Source organism: Eschrichtius robustus, chromosome X (assembly GCF_028021215.1).
Source record: "Eschrichtius robustus isolate mEscRob2 chromosome X, mEscRob2.pri, whole genome shotgun sequence".
NCBI lineage: Eukaryota > Metazoa > Chordata > Mammalia > Artiodactyla > Eschrichtiidae > Eschrichtius > Eschrichtius robustus.
In genome coordinates this window covers 26,175,180-26,197,370 of record NC_090845.1, presented here as the reverse complement: position 1 = coordinate 26,197,370, position 22,191 = coordinate 26,175,180, and positions in this window count along the sequence as shown.

Here is a 22,191-nt window from a genome sequence, read left to right as displayed (position 1 = left end):
GAGGTCAGAGTTGGCATAAGGAATGAAATATGAAGCCAAGCACTTTATCAATTCTTGAAAATACTCATATGATAAAAGAAGCATTTTTGTTCAAGCATTTCAGGTCCTGGGCATCACGACAACTACATTTCCTGATTTTGAATTGCATGCCCCTGGAGTAATCCATTGTTTTCCTTAGATTCCACTAATTTTTAATTATAGAAAACTGAATCATTTTTCTACCTCACCGGAACCCATTCCCTTACTTTTTCAAGAAAAGATCCAGTCCTCTTTCCCTTCCATTTCTATAGCAATGAGGAAAAGGCTAAACTGGCATATCTGGGGGACTCTATTACTGCTACATGAAATTGCTGTTTTAAGCACTGTCCTGATTATAGTTTATAAAATTGGAGAATAACATTATATATTTAAAAAAAGAAACTTTTATAAAACAAATTATCAGGGCTGGACTTTTCCATTTATTGATGTCCTTGCTTACTCATCATCCCTGACAGTGGGCACGGTTCTGAAATAAACTGAACAAAATATTTTACAATGAGAAGGTGTACTGCTCTGATGCTATTTCCATTCTCCTTCCTCTCTTATCAGAGTTCGTCGTGCAGACCTACTTATTATTTACATTCTTTGTCTATTTGAATTGTTACAAATTTCCAGTGATTCATCCTTAATCAATTACCTGGGAGATGAAATTTGGACCTATCAATAAAAGACAAGGACTTAATAACTTTCATTAAAGAAGGAAATAGTGATTCACAGAGGGATGTGTCTTGCTTATGCTGACGCACACAATAGGACCCCATTATGTAAATAGAATTATGAAAGATTTCTGTTTTGCATATTTTTGAAGGGAGGAAAATGAGTGCTCTTTTAAAAAGCTAGTCAGATAATCGCCATGTTCGACATAATGGAAACTTTCCATCTGAGCTAGAAACAGCAAAATGAGGACACATACATTAGAATACTTTAGTAGTAAAATATATGCTATGAACTTGGATAGAAAAGCCAGAAAAAGGCATCCATAGAAGTTTAAGAGACTTGGCTTGGAAGATGTAGAAATAAATGCATATTAAAGATGTTTAAATACAATATAAATCATTTTATATAAACTCCAAATGTTGTTATAAACTCCAAATGTTGGAGCTCTGTTATACTTCTGCACTCAAAAATATTATACATTCCTTTGCATAGCTCCCAAATTAAATTCTTTAAAGTACGTTAAGGGACCTAAGAATGGACTTCAAGGGCTGTGGGAACCTCCCAAAATTAACTGCACCATCTGCACTTGAGTTTAGCAGAATTATATTGGATGTTGTTAGTGGTGGGAATATATGAAAATTTGAAAATTAGAATCAAGCCAGGCTATGGGGGTTGGGAGATGGTTCTTGAGCATTAGGAAAAAGAATTACAAAACCTTTCCAAATAATATTGGTGGCTAATACAAATGGACTATTTATTATATTACAGGCACTATTATAAATGTTTATTTGAATTAATTCAATTGATCTTCATAACAACCATATGATGTAGGCAGTATTATTACCTATAATTTACAGATGAGGAACAGGCACAGGGACGTTAAGTAACTTCCTCAAGGTCACAGCAGGTAAGTGGTGGCACCTACCAGGTGATGGCAAAAAAGGAAGAGGGTATCCTAAAGTAGATTCAGAAAAAACAGGTTTGTTTCTGTTGTTCCATTCATTTTGTCAAAATCAGATCATAGGTTATAACCATCTTGAATTCATTTTTAAAAAAGATTTATAGGGCCTCCCTGGTAGCGCAGTGGCTGAGAATCTGCCTGCCAATGCAGGAGACAGGGGTTCAAGCCCCGGTCCGGGAAGATCCCACGTGCCGTGGAGCAACTGGGCTCACCACAGCTGCTGAGCCCATGCTCTAGAGCCCGCGAGCCACAACTACTGAAGCCCGTGTGCCTAGAGCCCGTGCTCCACAACAAAAGAAGCCACCACAATGAGAAGCCCGCGCACTGCAACGAAGAGTAGCCCCCGCTCTCTACAACTAGACAAAGCCCGCGCACAGCAACGAAGACCCGGTGCAGCCAAAAAGAAATGAATTAATTAATTGTTTTAAAAAAGAGACAAGAATCAAAATAAAGTAATAAAAAAAAATGATTTATAAGAATTTTGTTTTATTTTTTAGTTTAACAGAAATGGCCCCAGAAGACAGGGTCTTTTGGAAAGGCACAAAGGACTAACATTTATTGATCATCTGTTATGTGCCAAGCATATATGGTGCCTAGTTGAATCATCAGAATATCACTGCATATTATCGGGTGTTAATCCATTTTTACAGATGAGAACACTGAAACCAAGAAAAGATCAGTAACTTGTCAAGGGCACAAGCAAATGAAGGGCATAAGTGGAATTCAAACACAGTGTTAACTGACTCTAAAACCTGTCTTTTTGCAAACATGCCATGCTGCTACCCAAAGTACAAAGCAAATTTCCTTAGTCAAAATAATTCACAATGAAGACAAACATCTTCCAGAATTTTGAAATAAAATTACAAGAAGAATAAAGAATTAAAACAACACTTTAAAAATTGGCTAATAACGTGGTCACAATTACTAGCTATTCTCAAAAGACATTTTTAAGAGGCTATTTCCACTCAACACAGGCCGTGCATTGTGTTAAGTTCCAGCTGGTGATATTACTGAATTTTTTCCAGCTGAAGAACAGAAATAATTTTAGTAATTTAAAACATTCCATTCTTGCCTATAACTGAATATACCTCCAGGAAATATATCTACCCACAGTATGAATATTTAAAATATAGCGGGGACTTCCCTGGTGGCCCAGTGGCTAAGTCTCCACGCTCCCAGTGCAGGGGGCCCGGGTTTGACCTCTGGTTAGGGAACTAGATCCCACATGCGTGCCACAACTAAGAAGTCCACATGCCACAACCTCAAAAAGCCCACACGCCGCAACGAAGATCCCACATGCCACAACTAAGACCCGGTGCAGCCTAAATAAATAAATAAATAAATTATAGTGGATGATGATAATGCCGTTAATCTCTACGGTTTTGTACATTGGCTTGAAAAATGGACTCTGCTGTTTTAAGACCTGATTAATTATAGGGAATTTAGGGGCATTGGTAAACACTCGTCTCACCTAAACATAAGATGCCAATGATGAGTTTTACCTTCTACTTAAAAAAAAATTCCGTATCAAATTAGTTCTGTTAAAGACTAAGAGTTTATCTAGAATTGTGTACACCTGCTTCACTAAACAGATTCCTGTAAAACCTCTAAAGCAACTGAAACTTCTGAAAGTTGTTGCCATGGAGTTGGATCTTTTGTCTCCATTGTGAATGAAAAAAGAAGAGTGTCACTCATCATTTAGCAATACAAGGGTTAAACTGCCACCCACTGCGGTCGCGCACACCCACCAACAGTGCCAGTGTGCCCTGAAGGAAATTCAAAATGCAAAAAAATGAGATGAAGCATTCTGTGCTTTGGATAAACTGGCCCCTAGATAGTTAAGATGCATATCTTAGGATGAATATCAATGACCCCAGATTCTTGCATCTTCCCATACATAGAAAGGTGCTAAAATCATTAATACGAGATATCTGTTCTTTATAATTAGCAGTAATCTTTTACCAAGATGTATGCTTGACTACATGTACTTCCTAGCCAAAAATTCATATATATACCAGCTCCTCCCCTACTCCTCAGAGCAGTTCCTCAGGGCTACCTGAGAGGCTATTTCCCGGATTATAGTACTTAGTAAGTTAGTTCCCTGAATAAAACTGAAACTTAAAAAAAAAAAAAAGACTAAGAGTTTAGAGTAAGTGCAAAAACATACAACAATTCAGTTAAGGCATTAATCTGAATCACCATTATTAAGTCATTTAAATACAGAAAGAATATACACACTTTTATATGTTATAGCATCTCTCTTCTTCTTTTTACTGTTTTATACAAATCTTTGAATATTAAAACAGGTCCTACAACTTGAATATAATTTCTACTTTAATTAATTGGATAAAATGAGATGTAGTTGCATGAATCTTATATATAATACAGTTTAACATGTTACTACTAATCAAAATTCATATATATTTTATAGTTACCATTATAGGACTTAACAGAATATTTGTGTTCCATCACTGTCTGCTATAAATCAATTTGTAAGTGAATTATGGTTTTCTATGTACTTCCTTTATAAAATTAGAGAAAAACTTCTCTTGAAAAGACTTGGAACAGTAGATACAATTGAACTAAATTTAAAAATTCAGGAGAGTATAGAAAAGTCACATATTTAACAGAAAAATGATAATGTTCAAATAAATATTACTACTTATTACTTATTGCTACTATTACTGTTACTATATTAATTTCATGAGCAATACACTCATACCTGTTACGTTAACTGAGGAGTAACTTTTTTAGATTAACAAGAATCACGAGTTTTAGTGTGTTGGTTTTAAAATATGATGCAAATTCTCTGACAGTCTTCCCATCAAAAGGTAGAATCTAATTCCTCTCCCTTTTAATGTGAGATGGTATAAATAGTCATGTCTAAAATATAGCATGTAGTGGCAGTGATGGGACCTCCAAGGCTAGGTCATGAAAGGCATAGCTTCTGTGTGGCTCTTTCTCTTGGATGGCTCACTCTGAGAGAAGCCAGCCTCCATGTTTTGAGAACACTCAAGCAGCACTGTGGAGAGGCCCCTGTGAAGAGGAAATAAGTTCCCCTGCTGATAGCTAGCACCAAATTGGTGGCCATATAGTGAGCCACATTGGAAGCCTATCTTTTAGCCCTGTTAATCCTTCAGGTAACTGAGATATTAAAGATCTGGGTCAAAATATCCAGTTGGAGGAAGAACAAATGTAAGGTCTCAAATGGGCAACATATCTTGGAATGTAAAGTGTGTTCAAGAGGCCAAAAGATAGTCAGTATGACTGGAGCATAATGAAAAGGGAGTGAACTGGATTGTGAGGTAGGCTGATGAGTTGAAATTCAGTTATTATCACTTTGAGGTAACAGTGCCCATCTCAGTTCTAATAACTTGGTGTCTCAAAAAAATACTGCTTAAATCATAAAAGCTAAAGAAACAGCCATTTCTACTTATTTAGAACATTTCTGGAAGGCACATTCACATTGCACTTGCTTGACATTTAATCAGATTTTTAGATTGGCAAAATGATAGGTTGAAGTTGCTCATGGTAAGTCATAACACCTCATTTGATAGCTTGCTGAATAATAGATGAAAGTATTATATCTGTATCAATTCATTCTTTCAATTCATGTCCACGTGTACCAACTAAAACATGATTGCTGTTACATGCAAAAAAATGTATAACCTCTGCAATACTATCAGATCTTTACTGCTATTACTTTTCCAAGATATGAACTGAATAACTCCTTATATGTTTCTTCCTCTTTCTATCGCTCATATTTATGGAGAGGAAAAAAATCATTAGTTAAACACCTAAAGATATATTCAGGTTCAAAATGAAAGATACATTAATGGTTTTATAAAAGTAAAAATGCTTTCCATTTGCATTCTCATTTTAAAATCAGGGATGCTGGAAAATAAAAAGTGTTGATTCTATCCCACTTTATTACAGCGGCCCTGATTCTCCTTTCTTAAAATAGGGCCGAATGAGGGGAGAAAGCCCTTCACTTCCAGGTATGTAAGTCTTCTACATGACTCAAGTCATGAAGCCTTACATGTCATCATATTCAAGATACATTTTGATTAGGTTGTTTAACAGCTTTTTGGGAAAAGATGAAACTTGAAAATAAAGTATAAAAATGTGGCCCTGAAATTTAATCTATAAATAAGCCCATAATGAAGCTCATAGGGGAGATATACAACTAGTTTAAATATTAGTACAGCTCCTTGTCTTGATTAAAGGTATTTGCTTTTCTTTCTTTCCTTTTTTTTTTTTTTAAAGGAACTTGACTGGAGGTATTGAGTTACATGAAGAAAAAAATGGGTTAGGTTGAAGTTGACCAGCAACTAAATTAAGAGTAGAGGAGTTGGGGCTTCCCTGGTGGCGCAGTGGTTGAGAATCTGCCTGCCAATGCAGAGGATACAGGTTCGAGCCCTGGTCTGGGAAGATCCCACATGCCGCGGAGCAACTGGGCCCGTGAGCCACAATTACTGAGCCTGCGCGTCTGGAGCCTGTGCTCCGCAACAAGAGAGGCCACGATAATGAGAGGCCAGCGCACCGCGATGAAGAATGGCCCCCACTTGCCGCAACTAGAGAAAGCCCTCACACAGAAACGAAGACCCAACACAGCCATAAAAATAAATAAATAAATAAACCCAAAGTTAAAAAAAAAAAAAAAAAAAAAAGAGTAGAGGAGTTGAAGCATGAAGTGTGTGCAGAATTCACCCAGGCACTGTCTAGGTTAGAGTGAGTCTTGATCATAAATATTATTATGGTTCCATTATGAGAAAGAGTTCTTAAGCTACCTTATGGTTGAAGGACACTTCCTCAGATTATCTATCTTCTCTTATCAGATTCCGAGCTTCCTTAGCAGTGTTTTGGTTATAGTCTGGCTTCTCACTATAGATTTGCCTAAAGGAAGAAAATATATTGGTCATGTCAACACATGTGCTCTGTTGCATATGAACTCTGCAATACAGATATGGATAAATAGGTAGATACACAGATATATTTATATTTTAGTTTCATAATTTATTTTTTAACATCTTTATTGGAGTATAATGTTTTACAATGTTGTGTTAGTTGCTGCTGTATAACAAAGTGAATCAGCTATACGTATACATATATCCCCATATCCCCTCCCTTTTGTGCCTCCCTCCCACCCTCCCTATCTCACACCTCTAGGTGGTCACAAAGCAGTGAGCTGATCTCCCTGTGCTATGCGGCTGCTTCCCACTAGCTATCTATTTTACATTTGGTAGTGTATATATGTCCATGACACTCTCTCACTTCGTCCCAGCTTACTGTTTCCCCTCCCTGTGTAAAATTTTTTTCACACAATTCTAAGCTTGGTGAATATAAATCTGATTTTGAGTGATGAATCTGTTATTGTTATGCTCTTGAGATCTATTATCTGAACCACAAAGCCCATAGACTTGAGTCTGGACAATGGTAAATTAACCAAACGAATGTCCCCTGTTTGGTATTTTTTGTAACCAAACAAAGCCCAGACCTTTGGGGAGATGGGATTTCATCACTTTTCACACATCTACATTGCTTTGTCTTTCTTTTGAATTTATATAGAATCCTTTGACAAATAATTCTCAATGGCTCTCCTTTGGGTTTCTTTCTCCTTGGGAGGGGCTTCTCCCCCCCACCCCAAACACTCCCTTCCCCCTTTTGCAACACAGCAATTATGGGCAATCTACTAAATAATGGGAGAAAGATTTGCAAATCATATATCCAAAAGGGGTTAATATCCAAAATATATAAAGAACTCATATAACTCAATAGCAAACAAAAACAAAAACAAAAACAAAAACCCACAAAAACAAGCAATCTGATTAAAAATGGGCAGAGGATCTGAATAGCCATTTTTCCAAAGAAGACATACAGATGGCCAACAGGCACATGAAAAGATGTTAAACATCACTAATTATCAGGGAAATGCAAATCAAAACCACACTGAGATATCACCTCACACATGTTTAGAATGGCTATCATCAAAAAGACAAGAAATAACAAGTGTTGGCAAGGATGTGGAGAAAAAGGAATCCTTGTACAGTGTTCGTGGGAATGTAAATTGGTGCAGCCGCTATGGAAACAGTACAAAGATTCCTCAGAAAATTAAAAATAGAACTACCATATGATCCAGCAATCCCACTTCTGGGTATCTATGCAAAGAAAACGAAAATACTGACTTGAAAAGTTATCTGCATCCCCATGTTTATTGCAGCATTACTTATAATAGCCAAGATATAGGAACAACCTAAGTGTGTCCATAGAGAAATGAATGGATAAAGAAAATGTGGTGTGTGTGCTGTACACACACACACAGGAATATAATTTGGCCATAAAAAAGAATGAAATCCTGCCATCTGCGACAACATGAATGGACCTTGAGGGCATTATGCTAAGTGAAATAAGTCAGAGACAGACAAACACTGTATATGATCTCACTCATATGCGGAATCTAAAAAAACAAAACAAAACCAACAACCAAAAAACCAAGCTCATAGATACACAGAACAAATTGGTGGTTGCCAGAGGTAGGGGGCCAAGGAGTGGGAGAAATGGATGAAGGGAGTCAAAAGGTACAAACTTCCAGTTATAAAATAAGTAAGTCTTGGGGATATAACATACAGCATGGTGACTATAGTTAATTATACTGTATTTCATATTTGAAAGTTGCTAAGAGAATAAATCATAAAAGTTCTCTTCACAGGAAAAAAAAGTTCTGTAACTATGGCAACTAGACTTATTGTGGCGATCATTTTGCAGTATATACAAATATTGAATCACTATGTTGTACACCTGAAACTAATATAATGTTATATATCAATTATACCTCAATAAAAAATTTTAACAAAAATAAAGCAATTATGAAATTAGCAAAAGGTTCGGTGTTTTTTAGTTGCTTTGGAAATTTCAGGATGATATACATCTCAATATGTTTTCACATCATTTTGCTGAACCGATTATACTTACGTTATACTTATAATCAAAAAGATGCTTCCAGGGATTTTGGTTGCCATCTTTGGAATATATTTTACCATAGGGTGTATTAAAATTAACATTACTATGTAACAAAATTCCATACCACAAGCCATGGATTATTTAGATAACTGTAACCAGCTATTCTTAAACTGTTTACCTATTCAAGATTAAAAAATTAAATGTGGTAGTACAAGGCAGTTTTTTCAGTGTAATGGAGGTCAATATTAAATGGCAATAATCCAAAGTTTTACACATCCATTTTCCCTTCTTTAAATAATAAGGCATTTTTCCCTTTAAATATAAATATCTCTATGAGCAATTCTTCTTGGTGGTTATAACAAGGGCAAAAAGTCTCTCTCCTCTTGCCTTAGTACATTTCCTTTAGGCAATAAAAATACTAAGATGCTTCAGGTGAAATTTTGAGCTTGGTTCCTATAGCTTGCATTTTCTGATATAATATTCCCATTGATCTGAATACTCTTTTCTTTATTGCTCAGTTTTATTGTATGTGTTTATTGTAATCCTCCTCAACGTGCTTTCTGAAAGTAGCAAACAAAATATAATCATTCTCTTCCTTAGGATATAAGAGTGTTCATTTCATGACCTATTTATGATTAAAATGTGCTATAAAATATACTCTTCTACTAACGATTGTTTTAACACCATTTTATGTTGTAGACGGTCACTATTATTTTTTGGCTTTTAAAGGCTGTTTGTATAAAGTTCTGTATTCCTTGACTCTAAAACTGCCATAATTGAATTGTGATCTATTGTTTTCTCCTCTCCAAGGGGACTTCGTATTCATTAGTTGTCTCCTTTAAGATATTCTGCAAGATCTGACACATGGATATGTTTATTAAACTAATGAAAAGAAAAGTTCCCAGGCATAACCTTGAAATGCCAGATATCTGCTAAGGGAAAAAAAACAAAAACAGACACCAGCAAATAGATGCCCGAGAAAAACAAAGCTGGATACTGAAAGACATTTGGTGGCCAACATAAGTGAAAAAAAGGAAAGGGCCTGACTACCATGATAATGACTCAGTCACAGCTTTAGCAGCGGAAATGGTGTTGTATGATTAAGAAATTAAATCTCCAGCCAAATCTTCGTTATCATAAAATAGTCACACCATAGAGCAAACATTTTATTAATACCTGAAGTAATATCCATCCTTCTGATGACATATTAACCTGATATTTATTATAAGCCAAGCTGAGAATATATGAAATGTGCAAGGATTCCCTAACTTGTGTACAAGGAGAGGGATCATTTCCTTTCCCTGAAACCTTGAGATGAAACAGTCTGTCTGCTGTAAGGATGGAATGAAATCCCATGTGATTCCAAACAGAAAAAGGGAGATTTAGTGATCTTGATTTAAGCTCTAGTTCCATCAGATTTTACCAGCCAACCAAAGAGAAGATTAAATGGCAACACAAACTGATTTAGAAATCTACCAGTTAAGGCTTTGGGAATTGGCCCAATACCTAAAGTTTGCACCTTGAAAATATAGAAAGATTAATCATGACCCCAGAGACTGCATTAGTCCTTGAGTCATATCAGGATGCATGTGCTGGTAAATATGATGGTTCTGAACTATTCTATATGGTAATATATTAAAGAACTCGATTTTGCATCAAAATAGATTGCCCAAATCATAGACAACTGAATCATCTCACCCAAACAGCTCATCTAGGAAGGATAAAAGGAAGAGAGCTGGCATTTACTGAGCATGCACCATACCATGTTAGGCTTATTGCTATTCCTTTTCACATACTCAATTTACTTTAAAACTCACACTATCTCTAAGTGGAGGGTGCTCTTGGTTATAGAAACAGAGCTAACTGAAGTGCATAGAAATGAAGTAAATTACCCATGCTCTGCTTTGTTGTACCTCCACCCACCTCCAACCTAAATTTCTTCCAGATGTTCAAAATCATCAAAAAATTTCCTGTTCCTCTCTGCAGAACAAATAAAGAACAGGTATGAACTAAATGAGCATGTGTAGGATCTGAATTGACACCAGATTGTATTTATAAAATGGTTTAAAATTTGGAATCTTTAAAATAGTCTTCCAATCCAATAATAAAACACATCTAAGTTTTTTTTTTTAAAAACTGTTCTTCTGTAGAGTTCAGAAAACTGCAGTAGCAAAGGTATTGATTTTAACATTCTAACTTTAATTAGCCAACTTTCTGAATGCTCTAATAATTCTTAAAATTTTTGTTTTTGTCTATTCTGTAGAATTTTTCAGGTATAGAGTCATATGATGTATCAGTTAAGGTGTTTGTCACCTTTTCAATATTCATAACTTCTATTGTTTCCCTTTTTTTTTTGCTAGCATTTCTAAATGTTCAAAGTAATAGTTTTAAGTAAAACGTTCAAAGCATTTCATTCCTTTTCTGAATTTAATAGAAAAGTTTCTGGTCTTTTATCATTTAGTGTGTTTCTACTGATATGTGTGCATGCATGTGTGTGTGTAAATACTGATATAAACAACACATACATTTATTACATTAAGGATTATGGAAGTATCCTTATATTTTCCTTTCAGTAAGGAGTTTTATTATTAGGAATAAATATTAAGGTTTATCAAATGCAATATTAACTTCTATAAAAATGATCTTATGATTATTTTTGGCATATTAAAATTCTCATATCAATGATTTTTAAGCTGTAGTATGAATACCTGTTTGTCTTGAAGTATTAATCTTTTAATGTGATTCTGATTATATTGGCTAATATTTTATATAGAATTTATATGCGAAAATAAAGAAGCAATAGTTGTGTTGATTTGATATAGCTATTTTCTAGCTTAATATAAATATCTTTATAATGGTTCTTTATTCATTATGACTTGAAAAACTAATGTTATACATTCAATCTATTCCCAAAGAGTTGAAAGAAATGATATATATAACACCTGGCCAGGTTTTGAGAGAGTAGTTCGTTTGACTACAATCTCTATTTCTTCCGTAGTTAATTGGTTTAGTGTGGTTTTCTAACCGTACTTGAGTCAATTTCAGGATTTTATATAACACTAGAAAATCTATTAACCTTGAGCTGCAGAAAATAGCCTCCTATAATCCTTTCATTTTCACATACATTTGTTATTTTCCCATTTCTCACATCTAATTTTGCTTAACTAGATTATTCTATTTACCAAATGACTACCTCTTAGAGTTTTCTATCAATCACCCTCTTCTCTTTTCCTTTCATACCTTCCTTACCTTTTAAAAAAAATATTCATCAGTTTCAAAATATTTCATTTAAGATATTTCTAGTCTTCTCGTTGTTGTCACAATGAATCAGTCAGTTTAACCAGAGAAGCAGAACCAGTAAGATATAAAAATATTTACATAGAGATATATAAAAATATCTACATAACTACCTACCTACCTACCTAACAGAGAGATTACAAGCAATTGGCCTACATGATCATGGTGGCTGGTTAGTACAATATCTATAGGGCAGGGAGTCAGGAAGGGACAATCATGAAAAGGTTGTAATGCATGGACATGGGCCAAAGCTCTGTTCAGAGGCAGTCAGGAAAGAAAGATTTTGAGCATGGTGAAAGTTGTCCATGGCATGGGTGGACACTACCGTGCACAGTTGGAATATCTTCTCTCTCTCAAGAAAGCCTCAGCTCTGTTTTTAGGCCTTCCAACTGAATAAGTCAGACCGAACCTGACTGAAAGTCAGTTGATTAGAGACTTTCATTATATCTGAAAAACCCCTTCACGGCAAAACTTAGTGTTTGAATAACTGGGAACTGTAGTCTAGCCAAGTTGACATATCAAAAAAGCCATCCAACATATCCTTTTCTATATATCCTGTTTTCCTTCTTTTCTCTTTCCTAGTGATTTCTAAAATAAACAGTCTGTGTTTAGTTTGACTTGAGATCTTTATAAATATAAATATCTTATTCAAACTTATGTTTCTCAGTTAATTTGTGAAAAAAAACCCTGGTAATTAATTTTTTTCCTCTCAATTTGCATTAGAGTAATTCAGTGTTTTACTGATCCTTCAACTAACTGCCTCTGGTATTTGGGGTAAAATAAATTAATTGGCATCTAATTCCTGGTTCGGCCCTTCCTACACTTGGATGTTCTGTTGTCTCTTGTTCCTCTCACTCTAAGCTCTGCTTTGGGCTTGACAAGTCAAACTCACCACAGATCTGGTTCCTTCACTGTCATATAAATATAAGGTTGATGCATATAACTGAGATTTCCTAATGGTTTGGAATAATATAATACAGGGGAATATAAGCCAGCACAGGACAGAAAAGATCTTAACAATGCTGCTCACCAAGTCCCTGAATTCATGTCATCATAAAAATGTTTATCTTCTGGATCTAATCCTTGCCAAAGTGAACATTTTGGCATATATAAGGTGTGTGTGTGTGTGTGTATATGTATACACATATATATTCAAATATATAAAATATACATATCATATACAAATATTATTTACACATATTTATTATATACACGCATAATTTACCAAAGGAAATTTTCAATCTGATCATACTTTATTGCACAGAGCAATTCAGCTTGATTTATCCAAGCCATAGTCTTATCTTTCTCCATCATGAGGGAAATTAAATTTTTTCAATAAAAGAATCATTTCTACTAGCAAAAATTTATGCCTGCATCCATCCCCAAAGCAGAAGCAGCTAAGGCCAGTTTGTGTTTCCCTTTTCTTCTACTATAGGAATATACTGACTGGTATTTTTGTTTAGACTGGAGTTATATCTTAATTATGCATACATAGCTTTTGTTTCAGGAGCTACAATTTGTATATTATCTTCTATAATAATATTAATCAAAACTATTTAAACTTCCCTGTATTTATATGGATACAATTTTCATTGCAACATTTTCTGGATACAACTTCCCCAATTGTCTTTTGTTTATTCAATAAGAGTTCTCTGTAAGAGTGCAAGAATGATAAATTTCCAAATCACTTGCTTTAAAAAATTTTTCATCTGCATTTGTAAAAGGCAGCTTGGTTGAACTTAGAATTGTAGTGGATATATTTCTCCGTGGAAAAGTACTAGATATGAGTTCTAGCAGCAGAGAGCACCTGAGGAACAGCCACTGAGAATTCTGGGACTCAGGGGCCCTTCCAGCCATTATTTAACCCTCATATAGTTGTAAAAATCAAGAACAAATGGAGAGCAGCCTTGAAAATTCCCTGAGCAGACAAAACCAGTTTAGTCAAACAAGCAAAGCTTAATTTAGCTTATTTTACAAGATTAACTTAACCTGGGTCATTTCTTGTTTATGCGTCTGGAAATCATAAACAAAACTTAAACTCTTTCCCAGGACCGAAAGGAAGTAACTACTGACCAATTCCCTATTATTTAAGAAAATTCCAATATTATAACCAACCACTGTGCGAAATAAAGTCACTGTCTTCTCACTATATAAACTGCTTTATAACAACATACCCCTGAGCTTCATTTCATGTTTTGGTTTGAATGCTCCAGTTTGCAAACTGTCTTTTGGTATGTGCACAATAAACTTTTACTAATTACTACTTTGATGATTCATTGGTTTTAGTTTTGCTATTTCTGATCTTGTGACACAATGAACCCAGAAGACTACAGGCTAAAAAAAGACTCCTCATGGGCACCAGTCTGACCACACCCTGGGAGCCAGGGGTACCTTTCAACCACCTTACAGCTCTCCAGATACAGCCTCAAAGACCCGTATGGCCACCAACCAGCCTGTCCATGAACTGGTGTCCCAAAGGCCTTTGAACCTTAGGCTACAAATTATTGGCAAAGGAATCTAGGGCCCTATTAGCAACCATCCCACGCGCATGGTAGTGCCTCTGGGACCCTTTCCGAAACCCAGGTGCTGTAAAATCCACAACTCCTACTAGGCCACCGGCAGGGCTGGCGCTTCCTGCCTGAGTCCACCTCACCCTCTCAGACCCCAGAACGCTACTGGAAACCTACCTGCCAACTCGGTGATGCACGGGAGCACTTCCAGACGCTTTCTGCCCTGGCGATGGTACCCTAAGGGTCCTTTCTGAGACCATACTGCACATAAATCGTGTTCCAGGATAACCTTATGGTAGCCAGTTCCCTTGCTGTGGAACACAAGGATCTATTGGCAATCATCCTTCCAGGGCGGTAGAGCTTCGGGCGCCCATTACATGACGCTAGTGCAGCTGGAAATCTTCCGGCCACCAAACTTCCTACCAGCCTGTGTGAACGCGGAAGAACCCAAGGTTCTTCGGCAATCAGCCTGCCCCTCTGCTAAGGAAAGGAGGGCACTTACAGTCACAACATTGGCATCCAGCAGAGGTAGCAGGAGTCCTTCAACCTTCAGTCGGCTCACAAGTTCGGGAAACACGAGCCTTCTCGGCCACTGTCTCTCGCCCGCGCAGGCGCCCTGGAATCTTCCGGCCAGAAACCTGCCCCCTCGCCAGGGTTCCGCGGATCCTTCAGGCCCCCAGATGGTCCTTATAAGGCGTAAATCCGAGCAATTCATACTAGGCCGTCAACAGGTCTTTCAGTCTGGAGACATCTTTCCCAATCAGACAGCTGGACTCTTATCACTTCACTGGGGTCACGGGAGAGAGGCACAGGGCTGTGGGAGGCACTTCTGCAACTGGAGGCCCTTTTGGCGACTAGACTTACCACGCACGGTTGTGCCAGGGGCCCGGCCCAAAATCCTTGCTGTGGAATATGGCCCTTTTGCGAACTAAACTTCCAGCTCCCTGGAGCCCTTTTGGCAGCATACTACCATCGTATTGGTGTCATGAGGGCCCTTCCACCCCTAAGCGTTTCAGGAAAACCTTTCCGTCCACAGTCGATACTGTGCGCCCAGAGATTTTGACTATAAGTTTGCCTCACTGCTCCAGATTCCTTTTTAGCTTAGTAACCTGAGCCATTTCGGCCACCATCCCTACCCACTCCGCCCCCATCGGCCTTAGTACCCTGGAGAACCTTCCAACCACCAATTTAACCCCTCACTAGAATTCCAGAGCTCCTCTGGCCCAAAGTCATCAAAAAAGTATATACCCTTGAGACCACAGGCTATAGAACAGACACCTCTGGCATCTAGGACTCCTGGAGTTCTTCCAGACACATGCGGTCCAGGGCACTGACACCCTGAAGCACTTCCGGACACCTTCTGCCCTGGCGCTGGTGCCCTGCGGGTCCCTTATCAGACCATGCTACCTGCGTACTGGGTTCCAGGAGAGCCCTTATGGGCACCAGCTTGCTCTACTGCTAAGGAATATGTGGCCTTACTGACAAACACCTATCGAGAACACTGTTGCAAGGGGAACATTTTCGCCACCACACCACCTTCCGGGCAGTGCCCCCGAGAAACCTTCCGGCCACCAGACTTCCCGACAGCAGGAGATCCGAATTCCCTCTGGAATCCCTAGTCTATATATGCGCTAGTGAGTCTTGGGTTCTTTAGTGACCAGACAGTCCGCCTGTTGTGGAAAGGAAAGCACTTGGTTATGGCACTAGCCACTGGCTGGGGAGGGGTAGGCCTCAACCGCTCCAAGTCAGCAAAGTGATGAAGTAAGATCCCTCTGGGCCACCGTCCACCCATCCAGCTGGTGCCCCAGGGTAACCTTCCTGCCACCAACCAGCCTCCTCCATAGGGTTCTATGGATTCTTCACACCCCTCAGTGGAAGCATAGGCTCCTCCTACCAGCACTTCAGCAGGAGGTGGAATTTACGCCTTGGGCCCAGCAAGCCATAGCTCCTGCTCACAGCCCAGGACCCTACTGTGTACATGCCTGACACCTCAATGATGCCTTGGTGGGGTACTTCCGGACACCATTTCTCCTGACATGGTGACCCTTTTGGCAACTAGACTGTCAGTGCACTGAGGTCCTACGAACTGAATTAAGAATCCTTGCTGTGATCAAGGATTTACTGTATAGCACAGGGAATTATACACCCAGTACCTTGTAATAACCTATAAGGCAATATAAGCTGCACTGTGCTGTACAGCTGAAACTAACACAGTATTGTCAACTACAATAAAAAAAAAATCCAGTATTAGACTCATTTACCTGTATAGTTCAGCAACATTTTTGCCCTCCTGTGTCAGAGAGGAATTTTGATATAAACATTTGATGCTACAAAAATGCAAATAACTCTAATAAAGATAAGAAGTAGTCTACAGAAAAGAAAAGAATCCTTGCTGTGGAATATACGACCTTACTGGAAACCGTACTAACAGTCTGTTGGTGCCTGGGGTCCCCTTTGGCCCCAGTACTCCCATCCTGTTAAGTGTCATAAGGGCCATTCCAGCCTTAAAAGTTTTCGTGAGGTCCTTCCTGCCCACAGTCCAATGGGAATCACGGGCTGTCAGCCAAGTTTGACGGCCTGCGTACTGCTGAAACCGGAACACATTCGATCCAGGTACAGGTCTCCGACCGAGATACCCCAGGCCCTTTCAACTAAGAAATTTGAGCCCTTTCGGCCACCATCCTTCCCCCAGCTCAGGTACCCTCTAAAATTACGCACCACCAACAGTACCCTTGCTCTAAGGTTCCAGCACTATTTCCGGCCTGCTATCATTCACGTGCCCGGTAACCGAAGGTTCTTATGCCACGAACCTGCCCCCGTGATGCAGAACCTAGAAGCCTTTGGGTCACGAGTTAGGCCCGGCTGCGGTGAGCCAAGAGCTCTTCCAGTCCTCCGCTAGCTCGTGTGCCATGGAACTTAGAACCCTTTCAGTCACCTGGCTTGCTCGCTAGTGTCCCTGGACACTTTCCAATCACCAGCCAACCCAGCATCTAAGGTTCCTAGAGTTCTTATGGCCCCTAGTCTCACCGTTATTTGGGGGCACTGTGTACCCTTGTGACCATCACCCTCACAATAGGCTGCAGAACTTGGAGCCCTCTGTGTGTCTCATTCATTTTGATAGGTAGGACCCAAGGGGGTTCCTCCGGAATCATGCTGCCCTGGCCACTGGCGCTCAGAAAGGACTTCTGGACACATTCTGCTCTGGTGTTGGTGACCTGTGGGTCCTTTCTGAGACCACACTACCTTTGCGTAGGGTTCTAGGAGAGCCCTTATGTACACTAGCCTGCACCCTTGCTTTAGAATGGAGTTCTCTACTGGCAACCACCCATCCAGAAATCTGAAGCACGGGGCTCCTTTTTGCCACTTCAAATACATCTGGGTGTTGACCCAGGAAACCTTCCGCCCATCAAACTTGATACTATCTATGGTGCCGGATTTTCTACAGGCCCACACTCTGTGCATGCTCTGGGGAATTAAGTGTTCTTTGGCGACCTGCTGGCTTGTCTGAGGTGGAAAGGAGAGTATTTTCAGTCACAGCACTGCCACCCTGCAGGGGAATCGTGAGCCTTTCAGGCCATCACTCAGCCCTCCATCTCAGGAGTCCTGAGTCCTCGCGGCCACCATCTGTCTCTTACACAGGTGACCAAGGAATCTTCCTGCCAAAAACCTGATCACTCACTGGGGTGCCAGTGATTATTCAGACCCCCATATTGTCTTTACACAACGCAATCATGAGGTCCTCTTACCCGGCTTTCAGAAGGACTAGCTCTTTTTGTCTGGGTCATTCTCACTTTCTCAGCACCGCCCCACCCCACGACTCCTCGGGATGCCTACTTAACATTGGACTGATGCCCGAGCGAGCACTTTCAGACACCATCTTCCCTGGCTTGGCTGTCCTGGGGGTCCTTTTGTGACCAGACCGCCTGTGTACTAGAATACTATGGGCTGAAGTAAGAATTCGTGTCGAGAATATACGCCCCCTACTGGAAACCATACTTGTACTCTCGTGTTAGTGTCATGAGGGCATTTATGTTCCCATAAATTTCTGGGAGTCCTTCCTACCCACAGTACACGGTCATGTCCGGGTCCCAGGGATTTCTAGCCATCAATTTGCCTATCTGCTACTGAAACCGAATCATATTCAGTCACAGTTTAGGACGCCTTCTGGGATATCGTGGGCCTTTTCGGATCCAGAATCTGAGCCTTTCAGACCCCATCCATCCTCCTCTTTCCCTAACCCCCACTTCCCCCGGCTCCTCACTTGGTTACCCAGGGAAATCTTCCAAACACCAACATGGCCTCTCACTAAGGTTCCAGGGCTCCTTCTGGCCCCGAGTCATCACATGTACCTAGGAACCAAATGGTATTCTGATACAAAAATGCCACTGTGGTGGAGAACCCAAAACCCTTATGGTCATTGGACAGGCCTTGAACTGGGTAACTGATGGCCCTTTCAGTCCTCAGCTGCTCTGTTTTCAACAGAACCTACAATCCTTTTGGTTTAGGGCCTCCCACGAGATAGTGTCTCTGGGCACCTTCCCATCACCATCCGGCCCGGCCTCCGGGGTTCCATATGTCCTTATGGCCCCCAGCCAGCCCGCGAGGTGGGGAATCATATACCTTCTGACCACCATCCGCCCTGCAGACTATGGAACCCAGAGTCCGTTGGGGATCATTACTAACCTGGAGGTGGGTTTCCTGGCACGAGCCGTCCAGGGGCGCTGGCATGCCGGGAGCACTCCCGCACGTATCTGCCCCGGTGCTGGTGTCTTAGGGGTGCTGAGACCAGGCTGCCCACTCACTAGGTTCCAGGAGATCCCATAAGGACATTAGGCTGCTTAATGCTGTGGAACACGGAACCCTATAAACAACCATCCATCCAGATCCCTGGGGCGAGAGAGCCCTTCTGCGTCACCGCACCTCCATCTAGCTGGTATACCTGGAAAGCTTCCGGCCTCCAGACTTCCTGGCCGCTAGAGTTCCGGGATACTCACCGGCCCCCAGCCTGAATTTGTTCTGGGGAACTAAAGGTTCTTGGGCAACCAGCCTGCGCATCTGCAGTGAAAGGAGAGGATTTCTCCTCACGGCACTAACACCGACCAGGTGGAACTGTGAGCCTTTCAGGCCTTCAATTAGCTAGCAATCGTGGGATTAAATGAGCCCTCTCGGCCACCGTCTGCCCTCTCGCGGGTGCCCCAGGAAATTTTCCTGCCGCTAAATTTCCCTCTCACCAAGGTTCCGGCGATCCTTCAGGTCCACAAACCGTACTCATAAGGAGGGAACATGCGCTCCTCTCATTCAGCCATCAACCTGATGAGCCCTCAGGCCCCGGGACTCTTCTGGATTCTTGCCTGCTACCACGCTGGTGCCGCAGGGGGCATTTCCCGACACCATCTGCCATGCAACTGCTGCCTGGGGGCCCTGATTTAGCCCGATTGCCAGTGAACTGGCGTCAGGTGGGCCCTCCCCAGATCCTGTGATGTGGAATATATAGCCTAATTGGAAACCACACTTCCAGTACTCTGGTGGCCTCGGTCCCAATTAGGCACCATACTCCACATCGCATTAGGGAAGTTTCCAGGAGTTCTTACTGCTCAGAGTACACTGACATGCTCAGGAACAGGGGGATTTCTGGCTATTACTTTACCTGTCGGTTTTTAAAACTAGAGTGCTTTTGGTCACAGTATCAGACTTGGGATTATGTACCGTGAGCCCCACAGCTAAGGATTCTCAGCCTTTTCAGACACCGTGCTTCCCACCAGCATGGATGAAGCAATGAACTTTCAAGCCAACGACGTGTCTCCTCCCTTAGATTCCGGTGTTCCTTAGAGTCTAGAATTGTTCGGCTTCCCTGCAGACCTAAAGTTATTAGGTCACCAGCCTGACACTGTGGTGCAGAAATCAGGGCCTTTCCAGTCACCAGCCTGGCCTGGCCTTGGGAATGGTCCTCAGCTATCCCATTTGAAAAAGAACCTAGAACCCTTTCAAACATGGAACTCCACACAAATTAGTGTCCCTGGGCACCTTCCAAGCACCATCTGGTCCAGCACCTAGAGTTCCACGTGTCCTTATGGCCCTAGCCTGTCCATAAGCTGGAGAAACCAGATATGCTTCACATCATCACCATCTTTGTAGGCTGTGAAACTCAGAGCCTGAACTCTAGGTCCCTTAAGACTCTTCTGGACACGTTTGGTCCAGGGCACTCACACCAAGGGAGCACTTCCGGACATGTTCTGACCTGGTGCAGGTGCCCTGTGGGTTCTTTCTGAAGCCAAACTACTTGTGCAATGGGTTCCAGGAGAGCCCATATGGGCACTATCCTGCACCGGAGTTGTGGCACACACTGCCCTACTGGCAACCATCCACCCACAGATGTGGTGCAAGGGGCCTCTTCTCCACTGCATCTTTTTTTTTTTTTAATATTTATTTATTTATTTGGTTGTGCTGGGTCTTAGTTGAGGCTTGCAGCCTCCTTACTTGTGGCATGCGAACTCTTAGTTGCGGTATGCATGTGGGATCTAGTTCCCTGACCAGGGATCGAACCCGGGCCCCCTGCATTGGGAGCGTGGAGTCTTAACCACTGCGCCACCAGGGAAGTCCCTCCCCACCACATCTGTAAGTGCCCAGGGAACCTCTGGCCATCGGACTTCTTGCTAGCTAGGGTTCTAGGTTTCCTACTGGCCCCCACTTTGTGAACATTCATGAGAACCGAGGATTCTTGGCGACCTGTCTTCCCGCCTTAGGTGGAGAGCATTTGGGGTCACAGCACTATCATCCTGCAGGGGAACTGAGAGCTTACTAGTTGGGGAATCGTGAGTTCTCTCGGCCACTAGCTGTCCCTCTTGTTGGTGCCCTAGAGAACCTTCCTGCCAACAACCTTACTGCTCAGTAGGGTTCTGATGATAATGAAGGCTCCTACATTATCCTCATGGGATGGAAACCCGGGCTCCTCCAATTAGACTGAGAGCAGAACAAGGCCTTTTGCTCTTGGGCTATGTTGCCCTCTCATGCCTGGGACATTTCCATGCCCCTCGCTGGTAGCATGGGCATTACTCCTGGACAACATCTGCCCTAGTACTGCTGCCCAGCTGGCCATATAGGCGGAAACAGTACCTGCATATGGGGGTCCCATCAGCCCTAGCCGGAGCCTGTGCTGTGGAATATATAGACCTATTGGAAACCATACTTGTAAAATGCTGGTATTCCAGACCCATTTTGGCACCCAAACTCTACCACATTAGTGTCATGAGGGCCTTCTTCACCACAGAGTTTTAGGGTAGTTCCCATCTACAATGCACCAGTGTGCTTGGGACCTGGGGGCTTTCCAGCCATCAGTTTGGCTGCCTACTGTTGAAATGGGAGCACTTTCAGTCATAGTACATAACACACTGAGGTAACATGGGTACTTTCGGTTCAGGTACGTGGCTCCTTGCTAGGGTTCCAGGGTTCTTTCCTGACTAGAGTCTTCTAGCATGCCTGAGAACTGAAGGTTCTTTGGCCACCAGCCTGCCTGCATGATGCAGAAATGAGAACTCTTCCAGCCACTGGTCAGACCTAGTTCTAGGGATATTTGGCCCCTCCAGTGCTCAGCTACACCATTTGCACATACCCTTCCCACAGTCACCCTCCCTATAGGCTGTGGAACCCAGAGCCCACTGAGCATTGTTTTCCATCCTGACATCCGGGAACAAGAAGGTTTTCAGGACACTTCCACTTGGAGCACTTCTGGTAACTTTCTGCCCTGGCGCTGGTGTTCTTGGGGGTACT